This window comes from Coregonus clupeaformis, chromosome 13 (genome assembly GCF_020615455.1).
Source record: "Coregonus clupeaformis isolate EN_2021a chromosome 13, ASM2061545v1, whole genome shotgun sequence".
Taxonomy (NCBI): domain Eukaryota; kingdom Metazoa; phylum Chordata; class Actinopteri; order Salmoniformes; family Salmonidae; genus Coregonus; species Coregonus clupeaformis.
Window position 1 is genome coordinate 6,127,406 of NC_059204.1, and position 15,147 is coordinate 6,142,552.

At 47.1% G+C, this 15,147-nt stretch overlaps 1 pseudogene; it reads right to left on the bottom strand.

Annotated features, from left to right (window-relative positions):
* Positions 1-6,909: 6,909 nt before the first annotated feature.
* Positions 6,910-7,479, bottom strand: LOC121580067 (annotated as a pseudogene).
* Between the last annotated feature and the right edge of the window lie 7,668 nt (positions 7,480-15,147).

Below are 15,147 nucleotides of genomic sequence, written 5' to 3' on the forward strand. Positions count from 1 at the left end.
TAATATGTTAATAGATAGTACTCTAATAATGCACTATTTTAGCAATTTGAAGAAGCTAAAGTGTCAATACAAGGTCACATGACGAATACGAGAGTGTTTGGTTTTATCATGCGCCTATGCGAACAGAGGGATTGTGCCTTGGGACTGATATTAAATTAGAGGCTGCCTTTTAGTGTTTGGGTTAACGATAAGCTCCCTGTGGACCCATAGATAAGCCGCCAGTGAAAGTGAGTGTTACTTACTGAACTCAGGCTGTAAGGGACACAGTGGGAAAATATGGAATAGTGGTATGGCTAATTGAATAGGATACGTTTTTGGTAATCTGCTATGACAATTTCCAATTATTATTTCTCAATTCTATAGTTTGAATAACACCAGTGACTTAAGTCAGAAAGTAATGTCATATATAAAAAATAATCAGTTTCCATTACGTGGAACACTGTCCAAAATTGAAGCAGATCCAAATAAATGTTTTAGTACCAGGGCTGTGGAAAACAAGAAAGAGCTGATAAACCAGCACCAACATTTTGTTGATACAAATCTATAGGGAAAGAACAGACTAGTGTTGAATGACCTCTGTTCTGACTTCCTGGTGAGGTCTGATCACCCTCGCTAGAAAGGCTAGAGACACTGGGTGAGATTTAAGCATAATATGTAAATGATGGTAAATATCATGTATTGTTGTTGATTGTTTTATTTATATTGCTTTTTCTTTATCATGTATCAATAGTTGTGATTCTGATTGGGACTGGTGAGAAGGAGAGAGACAGAGTGCTGCCCCTCAACTGTGCAGGTGTGAGGTGAGCTACTCACACAACAAGTGCATGAATGGTGTGAGGGACACCCATCTCTAGTCTATTTGACCATACCTTGAATTCCCTTATGGGATACAATTATTTCCGTATAGAGTTATCAAGAGTTGTAATTCTAATTGTATTTGTTATTCTGATTAGTTTATTTTTATTTAATCGGCACTGTTGTTTTTTTTTTGGGATGCATGAATCACGGTGTGAGTCATGGGTCCAAAGGGGGAATGGTAAAGGCTTGTAAAAAAAGAATGGTACGCACACAAATTGTAGAAAATAATGGTAGCACACAAATGTACTACGATCGCCGCAGAAATCTGTGCCCAATGTCTAATTTGTCAAGAACATAACGCAGGAAAGCAAGTACCGACCTCTTTGTCAAGCCTACCAGTCCCCTGGGGCCCTTTGGTAAATATGCCTACCAGTCCCCTGGGGCCCTTTTGTAAATATGCAAATTACTTTTGTTCACATGCCTGCCTGTAAAATAAAAAAATATATGTTGGTAATGGTTGACAGCTACTCCAAATGAATTGAAGCCTTCCCCACATCAAATGAGGAAGCAAAGACTGTGGCTAAGTTGCCTGTTACAAGACATTGTTCCACGATTCTGTGTACCACAAAGTCTAGATAGCGATAGCGGGACATATTTCAACTCGAAAGATAATGAAAGTTAAGAGGAATTTGAATGTACTGTTTCAGCCTGGAAAGTTCTGGACTTGTAGAACGCTATAATGGCATTCTGAAAAATAAACTGCCAAAAATATGTGCTCAAAGAGGACTTACCTGGGTGGATGCGTTACCCACAGGCTTGGGTGGATGCGCTACCCACAGGCTTGGGTGGAAGCGTTACCCATAGGCTTGGGTGGATGCGCTACCCATAGGCTTGGGTGGATGCGCTACCCATAGGCTTGGGTGGATGCGCTACCCATAGGCTTGGGTGGATGCGCTACCCATAGGCTTGGGTGGATGCGCTACCCATAGGCCTGGGTGGATGCGCTACCCATAGGCCTGGGTGGATGCGCTACCCATAGGCTTGTTTAATGGAAAGAGACCTGGATCCACTGTAAGCAAGTAGCAAAGTCGGAAGAAGATGTTACTCCTGTTACACCTACAACCCAGTAGGGGCACTCTGTTTACCCTAGGACTCGCAGCCCTTGTGGTTGTGGGCATCCTCTGGGTGGTAGCAGACTTTGAGCCAGAGGCGGGTGAACGTGCAAGTAACCTCTCCCCGAAATCTCTGCTCCAACAAGCCTAGCTTCCACTGGGGGAAGCCCAGAAGTAGATGACCCTGCCGACCTGAACCTGGACTCTGATGACCCAGCTGACCTGAAGAGAAGAAAAAGAGGTCAGGAACATTCTGGGGTTTTCCCCGGGTCAAACACTGTCTAACAATTAGCTAGTAATGTATCTGTACTACAGAACGTGTCAGATTGTTGGGTTTGAGGATTGTTACCAGACAGAACGCACAACTCGTCGATCCTTGTCACCAATGGGCTATTGCAGCAGACGACCACACCGGATTCCACTCCTATCAGCTAAAAACAAGAAGAAGCGGCTCCAGATGGCATGCGATCACCAACACTGGACATTTGCGGAGTGGATAAACATTGCCTGGTCCGACAAATCCCATTTTCTGATGCATCATGCTGATGGCAAAGTCAGTGTTTGTCTTAAGCAGCATGAATCCATGGACCCATTCTGCTTGGTGTCAATGGTACAGGCTGGGGCGATGGTGTACCGCCGTCCATTCTGCAATAACTGTCACACCCTGATCTGTTTCACCTGTCTTGTGCTTGTCTCCACCCGCCACCAGGTATCTCCTATTTTTCCCCATTATCCCATGTGTATTTATACCTGCGTTTTCTGTTTGTCTGTTGCCAGTTCGTCTTGTCTCGTGAAGTCATCTCAGCGTGTTTTTCATGTGTTACCTTCTCTCTAGTTTTGTTTTCTAGTCTTCCCGGTTCCGACATTTCTGCCTGCCCTGACCCTGAGCCTGCCTGCCGTTTTGTCCCTTGTTGACTCTGCCTTGAATTACGAACCTCTGCTTGCCCTCGAGCTGCCCTTTTGCCTGACCCTTTGTGATAATAAATATTCTGAGAACCGGACCTGTGTCTGCATCTGGGTCATATCCTGAGTCGTGATAGTACGAACTGGCCGTGACTGACTCAGCAGACTCAGACCAGCTCCTCAACACTGTCTCCCTGCAAGGAGCCACCATTGGAAGACACAAGGAGCTACTTCAGAACCTTATGGAGGGACTCCATACCTTGGAGGAACGCCATGACCATATGTTCAACTCATTAATGGAGCAAGCAACAACGAAAACCTCCCGGACGCTCAGTTACCTTGCTACTAGCGATGCTTCTCCCCAGCCTACCCCGGCTTCCCGAGAACCCTGCTTACCTCCTCCGGAGCGCTATGCTGGAGATCCAGTAACCTGCCGGGAGTTTCTCTCATAGTGCTTCCTCATCTTTGAGCTACAGACCTCTTCGTTTCCTTCAGATCGTTTAAAGAAACTACGTTTGAAGATAGCGTATCTTATAACGCAGGGCGCTCTCCTGGGCTACGGGCGGTGTGGGAGCAACAATCCACCGTTTGCCTTAGTCTGGAAGATTTTGTGGCGGAGGTAAGGAAGGTATTAGATTCCCCGGTGTCCGGGAGAGAGGCGGCTCTGAAGCTACTTCGTCTGCGTCAAGACTCCCGCAGTGTGGCAGACTACATGGTAGACTTTCGCACGCTGGCCACTGAGAGTGCCTGGAACCCGGAGTCCCTGTTTGATACCTTCCTTCATGGATTATTGGAGGAAATGAAAGACGAACTCGCAGTTACCCAGGGACCTCGACTCCCTAATAGCCTTGACTATAAGGATAGATGGGTACCTACAGGAACGCAGGAGGGAGAGGAGGTCTATTCTCAGCCACCCTCGCTTGTCCACGGTTTCTACCTCGCCTCCGAAGAACCCCGGAAGTCCCCGACGCCTGCATTCCCGAGAGAATCCAAAATCACCCGAGCCCTCTTGGGGATCATCGGGGACTGTCGACTCATCTCCTCCTGAGCCCATGCAACTGGGCAGGGCTAGATTGTCTCCTAGTGAACGTTTACGCAGGCTGAGCTCCAACAGTTGCCTGTGTTGTGGTAGTACAGGACATTATATATCCACCTGTCCAGTAAAAGCCCAGGCTCATCAGTAGGTATGGGTACACTGGTGGGCCATACAGGGAGTTTCCCATTTCCCATTACTCGTACTCCTCTCCATGCTATCCTGCTGTGGGGCGACCGGTCTAAATCTCTCCAGTTGCTCATGGACTCTGGGGCTAACGAGAGCTTCATGGACGCTACCCTAGTATCTGAGCTGGGTATCTCTATTCAACTCCTCTCCATTTTCATGGATGCCAGAGATTTGGGCGGACGCTCCATTGGCAGGGTCACTCACAGTATGGTTCCCTAAAATCTGCAAGTGTCGGGTATTCACAGTGAGTCCATACAGTTTCCACCAATTGAGTCTCCTCATACACCTGTGGTTTTGGGATTTTCATGGATCCAGAGTGCAGCTGCAACATTTCCTGGGATTTGCTCATTTCTACCACCGCTTTATTCGGGGCTACAGCACCCTGGCCTACCCCCTCTCTTCACTCACCTCTCCCAAGGTTCTGTTCATGTGGTCTCCAGCTTCTGACCGGGCGTTTCTAGTTCTGAAGTTCTGTTTCACCACAGCCCCATCCTAATCCATCTGGACCTGTACCGTCAGTTTGAGTTGGAGGTTGACGCCTCAGACATTGGTGTGGGGGCCGTACTGCTCCAGGGGGCCGTCCTGTCTGTGCAGTGTTCCCAGGGGGCCCGGCTAACCGGATGTTTGTCCCAGATTAAGCCTGGTCCCCGGTCCTGGCCCATTCCTCTAAACTCACCTGTCATCCCGGCTCCCGTCGGACCTTGGCCTTCGTCTGTCAACGTTTTTGGTGGCCCACCATGGTTCCTGACATCTCTGCATTCGTCGCCGCCTGCACTGTGTGCGCACAGAGCTAGACTCCGCGGCATGCTCCGGCTGGCCCCCTTCAACCACTCCCAGTTCCTCATTGCCCCTGGTCCCATATACCCCTGGACTTTGTCACTGGTCTCCCTCTGTCAGATGGCAACACACCTATCCTTACTGTGGTGGATAGGTTTTCAAAAGCTGCACATTTCATTCCCCTTCCCGTCACCCTCAGCCAAGGAGACGGCCCAGCTTATGGTGTAGCACGTCTTCCTGATCCATGGACTTCCGGTCGACATGGTCTCCGATCGGGGTCCTCAGTTCTCGTCCAGGTTCTGGAAGGCATTCTGCACCCTCATTGGGTCATCGACCAGCCTGTCCTCCGGGTTTCATCCCCAGTCTAATGGCCAATCGGAGCGAGCCAATCAGGACCTGGAGACTACTCTTCGCTGCCCCGTCTCTGCCAACCCCACCACCTGGAGCCAGCAACTTGTGTGGGTGGAGTACACCCGCAACTCCCTTCCCTGCTCGGCCACTGGACTCTCGCCCTTCGAGTGTTCCTTGGGTTACCAGCCCCCGCTCTTCCCTGAGCAAGAGGAAGAGGTCAGCTTACCCTCGGCCCAGATGTTCGTCCACCGCTGTCGGTGTACCTGGAAGAGAACCCGGTCCGCTCTTCTCAAGACCACCTCCAGGTATCGGCGACAGGCGAATCGCCACCTGACCCCGGCTCCCCGCTATCGGCCCGGGCAGAGGGTATGACTGTCCACCCGTGATCTACCCTCCGGGTGGAGTCTCGAAAACCTTCCCCCCTGTTCGTCTTATGTTGCCCCGCACCCTCCGCATATCCCACTTTACATGTGTCTAGGATTAAACCTTTGTCTCACAGCTTTTGTCTCCTGACCCTGAGCCTGCCTGCCGTTTTGTCCCTTGTTGCCTCTGCCTTGGATTACGAACCTCTGCTTGCCCTCGAGCTGCCCTTTTGCTTGACCCTTTGTGATAATAAATATTCTGAGAAACGAACCATCCGCCTCTTGTGTCTGGGTCATATCCTGAGTCGTGGTAATAACTGCATAATGCCATCGCATGGCCCAACATCCACATGGAGCATTTCCGACTGTAGAATCCATGCCCCGAAGAATTCAGGCTGTTCTGGAGGCAAAGGGGGGTCCGACCTGGTATTAGATGGGTGTCCCTAATAAACTATATCCACTCCATATTACATTTTAGTCATTTAGCAGACGCTCTTATCCAGAGCGACTTACAGTTAGTGAGTGCATACATTTTCATACTGGCCCCCCGTGGGAAACGAACCCACAACCCTGGCGTTGCAAGCGCCATGCTCTACCAACTGAGCTACATCATCTATTGTAAATGTGTTTATACATCCTTTTTACTACGCGTAATTGTTCTGTTTTTGCTGTATATACTGAAGGTGGATTATATGTCAACTCTTTGTCTTTCTATTCTGTCTGTGTATTGTGTTTATTGTTTTCAGCACCATTTCACCATGTCAAATTCCTGGTACATGTAAATGTACTTTCCGGAAAAAGGTGATTCTTATTCTGAGACTGCAAGACTATCACACAGCTGCCGCCAGTGTAGCGAGTGAAGATGAACAGCTTGAGATCTGGACGGAGGCCACTGTGCTTCAACAGCTGGAGATCTGGATGGAGGCCACTGTGCTTCAACAGCTGGAGATCTGGATGGAGGCCACTGTGCTTCTATTTGCTCTATGGGGTCTAGGTCAAGGTCTAGGTCTAGGTCAGGGTCTAGGTCAGGGTCTAGGTCTAGGTCTAGGTCAGGGTCTAGGTCTAGGTCAGGGTCTAGGTCTAGGTCAGGGTCTAGGTCAGGGTCTAGGTCAGGGTCTAGGTCTAGGTCAGGGTCTAGGTCAGGTCTAGGTCTAGGTCTAGGTCAGGATCAGGGTCTAGGTCAGGTTACTAGAAAGCATCAAAAGGTTGCTGCCTTTTTAGATTATTGTAGGGATCCTCACTAATGAGACACGTTACAATCTCCCCCAAGTGTGATATCCATATTGGAGCCGTGTGTAGCATGTTTGCCTTTCCCAAAAGTGATCCAGGATCAATGCCCGCCCCCTCCCGTTTGCTATATTATTTTAATGCCACGACTCTATTTCTAGAGAGTATCAGAACCAGTCTCTCTAATCTCGTTAGTCTTCAGACAGTAGACTGTAGGGTTGATCAGAGAAGGCAACAACGTGGCTATAATCAGTAAGGCATTACGCTCCGTCAGATTCAGCCTCAGGCCTGTCCTCGTCAACAACCCAGAGGCTAACTTGGGAGTGAAGTAACTTGACACCACAATGATGTGACAAATACAGACATCTTTGCTCTGTTCTCGTTGTTCAGCAGTCTCAGTACTGTGTACCTTTTTTTTACGTATGCCAGTAGAATAAAGGGAAACTGCTCAGCGATGAGCCATAGAACCAGAATGGTAGGCATCAGGAAGTAAGGTTCAGGGTTGACACAGGTAGCCCTGTTTTAAGGCTATGTAATCACAGAACATGTATTGAATGATGGGCTGGCAGTACGGAAGGCTTTCAAAGTCTGACCAAGCAAGCTCTATTCCTAAGTACACTACACCGATGAGCCAGGTAGCTATTATTAACATAAATATTTTTGGGTTGGTCAGGATGCTGTGGTACCTAAGAGGGGTGCTGATGGAGAGGGTTCGGTCCAAAGCCATAGCGAAATGCTTGTGTTCCTAGCTCCAACAGTGCAGTAGTAGTGAATAAAATGGGAGAGAAAGGACAGCCTTGTCTAGTCCCACATTTTCAGTAGTTTATTTAGATAGCTTTGCAGTAAACTGCATGTAAGGTATGAACAAACTTGCTTACTTGCATTAACCTTGGTCTTTAGCCCTTTGACACTAAAACATTCTAACTTCTCTCTCTCTCTCTCTCTCTCTCTCTCTCTCTCTCTCTCTCTCTCTCTCTCTCTCTCTCTCTCTCTCTCTCTGTCCAAACAAGTGCTCAGTAACAAGCTGTATGACGGCAGAGCAGTATTCCCACCAGGTCTAGTGTTCCTGTCATTCTCCTCAGATTCATCGTCAACAAACAGGTGGTCGTCAGAGACCTAATTAGAGTGTTGGTACACCTGGGATGGCTGAGTCACCACCTCACCTGTTTACAGGTAGCCATGCAGGTGATGATGGAACTGTAATTGGCTACATCATGCTGTGGCTCTAGATATTTATGCTATGTCTTTAGGCCACAAATTTGGTCCCAACTTTATGTTTTCACTTCCAATAAAATGTAATAAAATGCTATTTGTCACATGCTTCGTAAACAACAGGTGTAGACTAAAAGTGAAATGTTTACTTCCCAACAATGCAGAGAGAAAAATATAGAAACAATAATAACACGAGAAATAAATACACAATGAGTAACGATAACTTGGCATGGGGCACCAGTTTTCGGTCATAGGAAATGATGGTGGAAACATTATGTACAACATTTTTTTAAGATGAGCGTAAAAAAAACACACAAAATAGCTAAATGGGTCCGGAGCCCGTAAGACGGCAGCTATCCACTGCAACGGCATCATCTTCTACCATTACAATCTGATAGTCACAGTTTCTTCTTGCAGTATGAAGCAGGTGGGACCATCGAAGTTGTGCCTTCTTGTGGGAATTGCCTGGGTATATCTAGAGATAGCGTATACCTTGCAAATCATCTACTGTATCTTTCTCTGAATGGAGCCAATTGGTTGACCACTCTATGAGTGGATCAGCGGGACAATCCATTCAATGAGAAGACACTAATACTGCTCCCTGATGATGTGGATTAACCTTAATAAGAGAGGTGGGGATTCAGGGAAACCATTAGTCTAATGATTAGACCTCTGGACCTGGGGACTGTAGGTGTTGAGCCCAGGGGGAAAACATAGCTCCATAGCATTCCATAGCATTCCATAGCATAGCATAGCATGATTAAACCTGTGGACTATAGTTGTTTACCCTCCAGAGACACCATACCACAGTTATACCCTGAGTTATATTCAACTCCAGGCATCTAAGTCTACAGTACTGCTGATCTTGATGGGTAAAACCTCTGGCCTGCTGGCCCTCCCCTACCTCTGCGGAAGCACAGTTCCCGCTCAGCCCAGTCAAAACTGTCCGCTGCTCTGGCACCCCAATGGTGGAACAAGCTCCCTCACGACGCCAGGACAGCGGAGTCACTCACCACCTTCCGGAGACATTTGAAACCCCACCTCTTTAAGGAATACCTGGGATAGGATAAAGTAATCCTTGTACCCCCCCCACCCCCCCCAAAAAAAAATTACATTGTAAAGTGGTTGTCCCACTGGCTATCATAAGGTGAATGCACCAATTTGTAAGTCGCTGGATAAGAGCATCTGCTAAATGACGTAAATGTAAAATGTAAATGTTAATGACACTCATTCATTCCCTGATTGAATGAAAGCAGTTCTCCGTGGTCTTATTGGCTCATGACTTTTTGGAACTTGGTTTGTTCAAACTTTCTTATATTTCTTTTAGGGAAAAAATAATAATAATAATTCAAAAAAGCCAGAACCAAAATTTAGGCCACGATGCAACGGCAATTGGCTGGTATTAAGAAATATATGTTTAGTAATCAGAACTACTGTAAATCAGATACTTTTATTACGGCATCACCATCTAGAATTTATGTTGGGGGCTCTTATTCTGAAAATACCCTTCCCATACTCACCTGCGCATGAGAAAGAGATTCACGTGAGAGAAAGTGTGAGTGACAAAGAAGTGAAGTGAGGAGATAACGTGTTGTTGTGTGACTAAAGTTGGTGCTGCTGCTACTTGGATGGATTAAACTATAGAAAGGAACTTGATTGTAACCCGTCTCTTTATCATCGAATCTACGAGTGCTTTGCAGAAGGATAATTAAGTCAAGTTTACACTAGTATAGCTATACTATTCTACACAGCTTTGGAAGGTCACAATCCCCACCAGCGTAGTACATTTAAGTCATTTAGCAGACACTCTTATCCAGAGTGACTTACAGGAGCAATTAGGGATAAGTGCCTTGCTCAAGGGCACATTGCCAGATTTTTCCCCCTAGTCGGCTATGGGACTTGAACCAGCAAACCTTTTGGTTACAGGCCCAATGCTCCTAACCGCTAGGCTACCTGCCGTAGTAGTTAATAACCTCAAGCTATGTGTATTCCCAGTGCGTCATCATGAATCACTATTTAAGGATCATTATTAATGACTGGATGTATTAATTGAATTAGGAGCTGGTTATTGAGGCCTATGGGGATGGAGTGGAGTGGCTGGAAGACAATACGAGACTGGGCTTGCATCCCAAATGGCACCCTATTCCCTATATAGTGCACTCCTTTTAACCAGGGCCCATGGCACTATATAGGGTGTAGGGTGCCATTCTGGGACGTGTGTCTGAGCCACACAGGACCAAAGAGTTTGGTCTCGTATTAAAGGATCCCTTTACTAACAAAACATATTTTAGTATTTTGTTCATCAGTCCACTGCCGATACAAATATTGTGCACGTCAGCAGTGAAGTTTTCAAGATAGAGCTGAGAGTGAAATGATGACGCAAAATGCATGAAAGTTCACAGACACAAATACACGTCAAACTAGGACATGCTTTATATGAGAGAAGAAGACTGTGTGACAGTGTATTGCTGTTATTGACAGCTATATTTCTTCACTTTGAAGCTTGATAATAATACAAGTGAAATACTTTAAGTGTTGCCAGTCCCAGTGTCACAGTGGCATCAGTGTCACCAGTCAGTGTAAGCCATAACAGTAGTCATCCTCTGCTGACTGCTCTGTGTGTGTGTGTGTGTTTGTGTGTGTATGTGTGTGTGTGTGTGTGTATGTGTGTGTGTGTGTGTGTGTGTGTGTGTGTATGTGTGTGTGTGTGTGTGTCCCAGCTTCAGGTGTGTCAACATTCTAATTGGCTCTCTGATGACCACCTGTTTGTTAACTCTGGAAACAGTGACATCAGATCCTATGAGAAGGTTGATGTCAAAGTGTTGAACATATTACCGACCAACTTTTGAGCCTTTTAGGGTCAATGTAGAGAGAAAGACAGTCTGGGCAAGATTCAGCAAATTTGCACTTGATCAGTGGGAAATATGTATATTTAAGGTGGTCATACATTTGGCAGGGGTTTAGGAATTGCAGCTCAGTTTCCACCTCATTTTGTGGGCGGTGTGCACATAGCCTGTCTTCTCTCGAGAGCCAGGTCTGCCTATAGCGGCCTCTCTCAATAGCAAGGCTATGCTCACTGAGTCTGTACATAGTCAAGGATGATCTTAATTTTGGGTCAGTCACAGTGGTCAGGTATTCTGCCACTGTGTACTCTCTATTTAGGGCCAAATAGCTCTGTTTTTGGGATGATTCTTTCCAGTGTGTCAAATAGTATATTTTTGTTTTCTCATGATTTGGTTGGGCCTAATTGTGTTTCTGTCCTGGGGCTCTGTGGGGTCTGTTTGTGTTTGTGAACAGAGTCCCAGGACCAGCTGGCTGAGGAGACTCATCTCCAGGTTCATCTCTCTGTAGGTGATGGCTTTGTGATGGAATGTGTGGGCATCGCTTCCTTTTAGGTGGTTGTAGAATCTATTTTCTGGGTTTTGATAAGTAGCAGGTATATCCTAATTCTGATCTGCATGCATTGTTTGGGGTTTTGCATTGCACACAAAGAATATTTTTGCAGAATTCTTCATTCAGAATCTCAATTGGGTGTTTTGTGAATTCTTGGTTGGTGAGCGGACCCCAGACCTCACAACCATAGAGGGCAATGGGTTCTATAGCTGATTAAAGTATTTTTTGTTGAGTTTTATGTTCCTTTTGATGGCGTAGAAGGCCCTTCTTGCCTTGTCTCTCAGATCGTTCACAGCCTTGTGGAAGATACCTGTTGTGCTGATGAGTGGCGCAGTGGTCTAAGGCACTGCATCGCAGTGCTAACTGTGCCACTAGAGATCCTGGTTCGAATCCAGGCTCTGTCGCAGCCGGCCGCGACCGGGAGACTCATGGGCGGCGCACAATTGGCCCAGCGTCGTCCAGGGTAGGGGAGGGAATGGCCGGCAGGGATGTAGCCCATTTGATAGAGCATGGCGTTTGCAACGCCAGGGTTGTGGGTTCGATTCCCACGGGGGTCCAGTATAAAAAAAATATATGTATTCACTAACTGTAAGTCGCTCTGGATAAGAGCGTCTGCTAAATGACGTAAATGTTTAGGCCGAGGTAGGTGTAATTCTTTGTGTGCTCTAGGGCAACGGTGTCTAGATGGAATTTGTATTGGTTGTTCTGGCTACTGGACCTTTTCAGGAACCCCATCATTTTTGCCTTACTGAGATTCACTGTCAGGGCCCAGGTCTGACAGAATCTGTGCAGAAGATCTAGGTGCTGCTGTAGGCCCTCCTTGGTTGTGGACAGAAGCACCAGATCATCTGCAAACAGTAGACATTTGACTTCAGAGTCTAGTAGGGTGAGGCCGGGTGCTGCAGACTGTTCTAGTGCCCTCGCCAATTTGTTGATATAAATGTTGAAGAGGGTGGGGCTCAAGCTGTATCTCTGTCTCACACCACGGCTCTGAGGAAAGAAATATGTGTTTTTTGCCAATTTTAACTGCACACTTGTTGTTTGTGTACATTGATATCCTTCCTTCCTTCCTTCCTTCCTTCCTTCCTTCCTTCCTTCCTTCCTTCCTTCCTTCCTTCCTTCCTTCCTTCCTTCCTTCCTTCCTTCCTTCCTTCCTTCCTTCCTTCCTTCCTTCCTTCCTTCCTTCCTTCCTTCCTTCCTTCCTTCCTTCCTTCCTTCCTTCCTTCCTTCCTTCCTTCCTTCCTTCCTTCCTTCCTTCCTTCCTTCCTTCCTTCCTTCCTTCCTTCCTTCCTTCCTTCCTTCCTTCCTTCCTTCCTTCCTTCCTTCCTTCCTTCCTTCCTTCCTTCCACTTCTGTTTACACCACTGAACTAATGATCAATATAGATGTTAGTATTCTGTAGAGAAAGCAGTATTCTCACAGGTCAGCTTTACTGTAACTGTCATCCTCTGTAGACTAGAGAAACAGTGTCGACAAACTTCCCTCCCTCCCTCCCTCCCTCCCTCCCTCCCTCCCTCCCTCCCTCCCTCCCTCCCTCCCTCCTCCCTCCCTCCCTCCCTCCCTCCCTCCCTCCCTCCCTGCCTGCCTGCCTGCCTGCCTGCCTGCCTGCCTCCCTCCCTCCCTCCCTGCCTCCCTGCCTCCCTGCCTCCCTCCCTCACTGTGTCATCATCTGCAGAGAGAGTTTCTAAGCAGTATGGAAAAACAGGTCCTCATTAGGTACCTCATTAGACTGACTCTGTACTCAATAGGAGACTCATGTTGACAGATAGACAGAGGTCTAGTAGTCATCCTCTATGATACCACTGAATAACACAAAGAGTCAAATCTGGACCCGATCTCTACAATGATCCCTCTACAATGATCCGATCTAGGCCCGATCTCTACAATGATCCGATCTAGGCCCGATCTCTACAACGATCCGATCTAGGCCCAATCTCTACAACGATCCGATCTAGGCCCGATCTCTACAATGATCCGATCTAGGCCCAATCTTTTCTCCAAAATAAGACAGTTTAATAATAGATGATAGTACAGTGATCGCATACATGTTTTTGCATGTGTATCCCCTGTCGGGGATCAAGATCCTGATGATCAGCCAATTAGTAGAGTCTGGTGTGTTGGAGCAGGGTTGGTGCGAAAGCCTGAACACTCAGCAGCAGACCATGTCTGGGGGCAGCTAGCGTTGACCTGAGCAGACATTCATTACCTCAGTTCTTTCTCTCTCCTACTTCCTCTCTCTCTCTCTCTCTCTCCTACCTCCTGTCTCAGCTAAGTCTACATTATGGCCTCTTCAGCCTGTGGGGCTGGTACAATGTAGTTCTGAAATGGCTCTGAGGCGTGTCCTATGACAACAACAACAACAACAACAGCAACAACAACAACAACAACAGCAAGGGCAGTCAGCTCTGACATGTTGGTCGTGTTCCCCTGCTCAGACGATGCTGCAGCTCTGACATGTTGGTCGTGTTCCCCTGCTCAGATGATGCTGCAGCTCTGACATGTTGGTCGTGTTCCCCTGCTCAGACGATGCTGCAGCTCTGACATGTTGGTCGTGTTCCCCTGCTCAGACGATGCTGCAGCTCTGACATGTTGGTCGTGTTCCCCTGCTCAGACGATGCTGCAGCTCTGACATGTTGGTCGTGTTCCCCTGCTCAGACGATGCTGCAGCTTTGACATGTTGGTCGTGTTCCCCTGCTCAGACGATGCTGCAGCTCTGACATGTTGGTCGTGTTCCCCTGCTCAGACGATGCTGCAGCTCTGACATGTTGGTCGTGTTCCCCTGCTCAGACGATGCTGACGCTCTGACATGTTGGTCGTGTTCCCCTGCTCAGACGATGCTGACGCTCTGACATGTTGGTCGTGTTCCCCTGCTCAGACGATGCTGACGCATGCCAGATCTTACAAGGCCTGGAAAGGTATCCCACTGGGCACACACTGGTTGAATCAATGTTGTTTCTATGTCATTTCAATGTAGTTACGTTGAACCAACGTGCAATAGATGTTGAATTGACATCTGTGCCAAGTGGGATTTTACGTATCAGCTAACTACATCACATGTTATAGCAATCTGGTGCTCGATGGCACAGTCCGATGTGGAACGCAAACATTAGTTGATGCATGCAACGTCTGAGCAGGGGAACACAACCGTTTACTTCACTCAATCTAGGCATGTCATACACAAGTATCATTTAACATTTTTGTACATTAATATTTTAGTCATTTGGCAGACGCTCTTATCCAGAGTAACTTACAACTAGTGCATTCATCTTAACCCTCCCGTTGTCCTAGGGTCAAAATGACCCGCCACTGTGTTGAACCAACTTTATTTAATTTTAATATTTTTTGGATCATTTGTGAGAAGGAGGCAGTGATACTTTCTTTAAAGTCTCACTGCCTCCTTCTCACAAATGATCCCAAAAATATAAAAATTAAATAAAGTTGGTTCAACACAGTGGCGGGTCATTTTGACCCTAGGACAACGGGAGGGTTAAAATACACTATATATACAGAAATATGTAGACAACCCCTTCAAATTAGGGAATTCTGCTATTTCAGCCACACCCGTTGCTGACAGGTGTATCAAATCGAGCACACAGCCATGCAATCTCCATAGACAAACATTGGTAGTAGAATGGCCTTACTGAAGTGCTCAGTGACTTTCAACGTGGCACCGTTATAGGATGCCACCTTTCCAACAAGTCAGTCTAATTCATGCCCTGCTAGAGCTGCCCCGGTCAACTGTAAGTGCTGTTATTGTGAAGTGGAAACGTCTAGGAGCAACAACGGCTCAG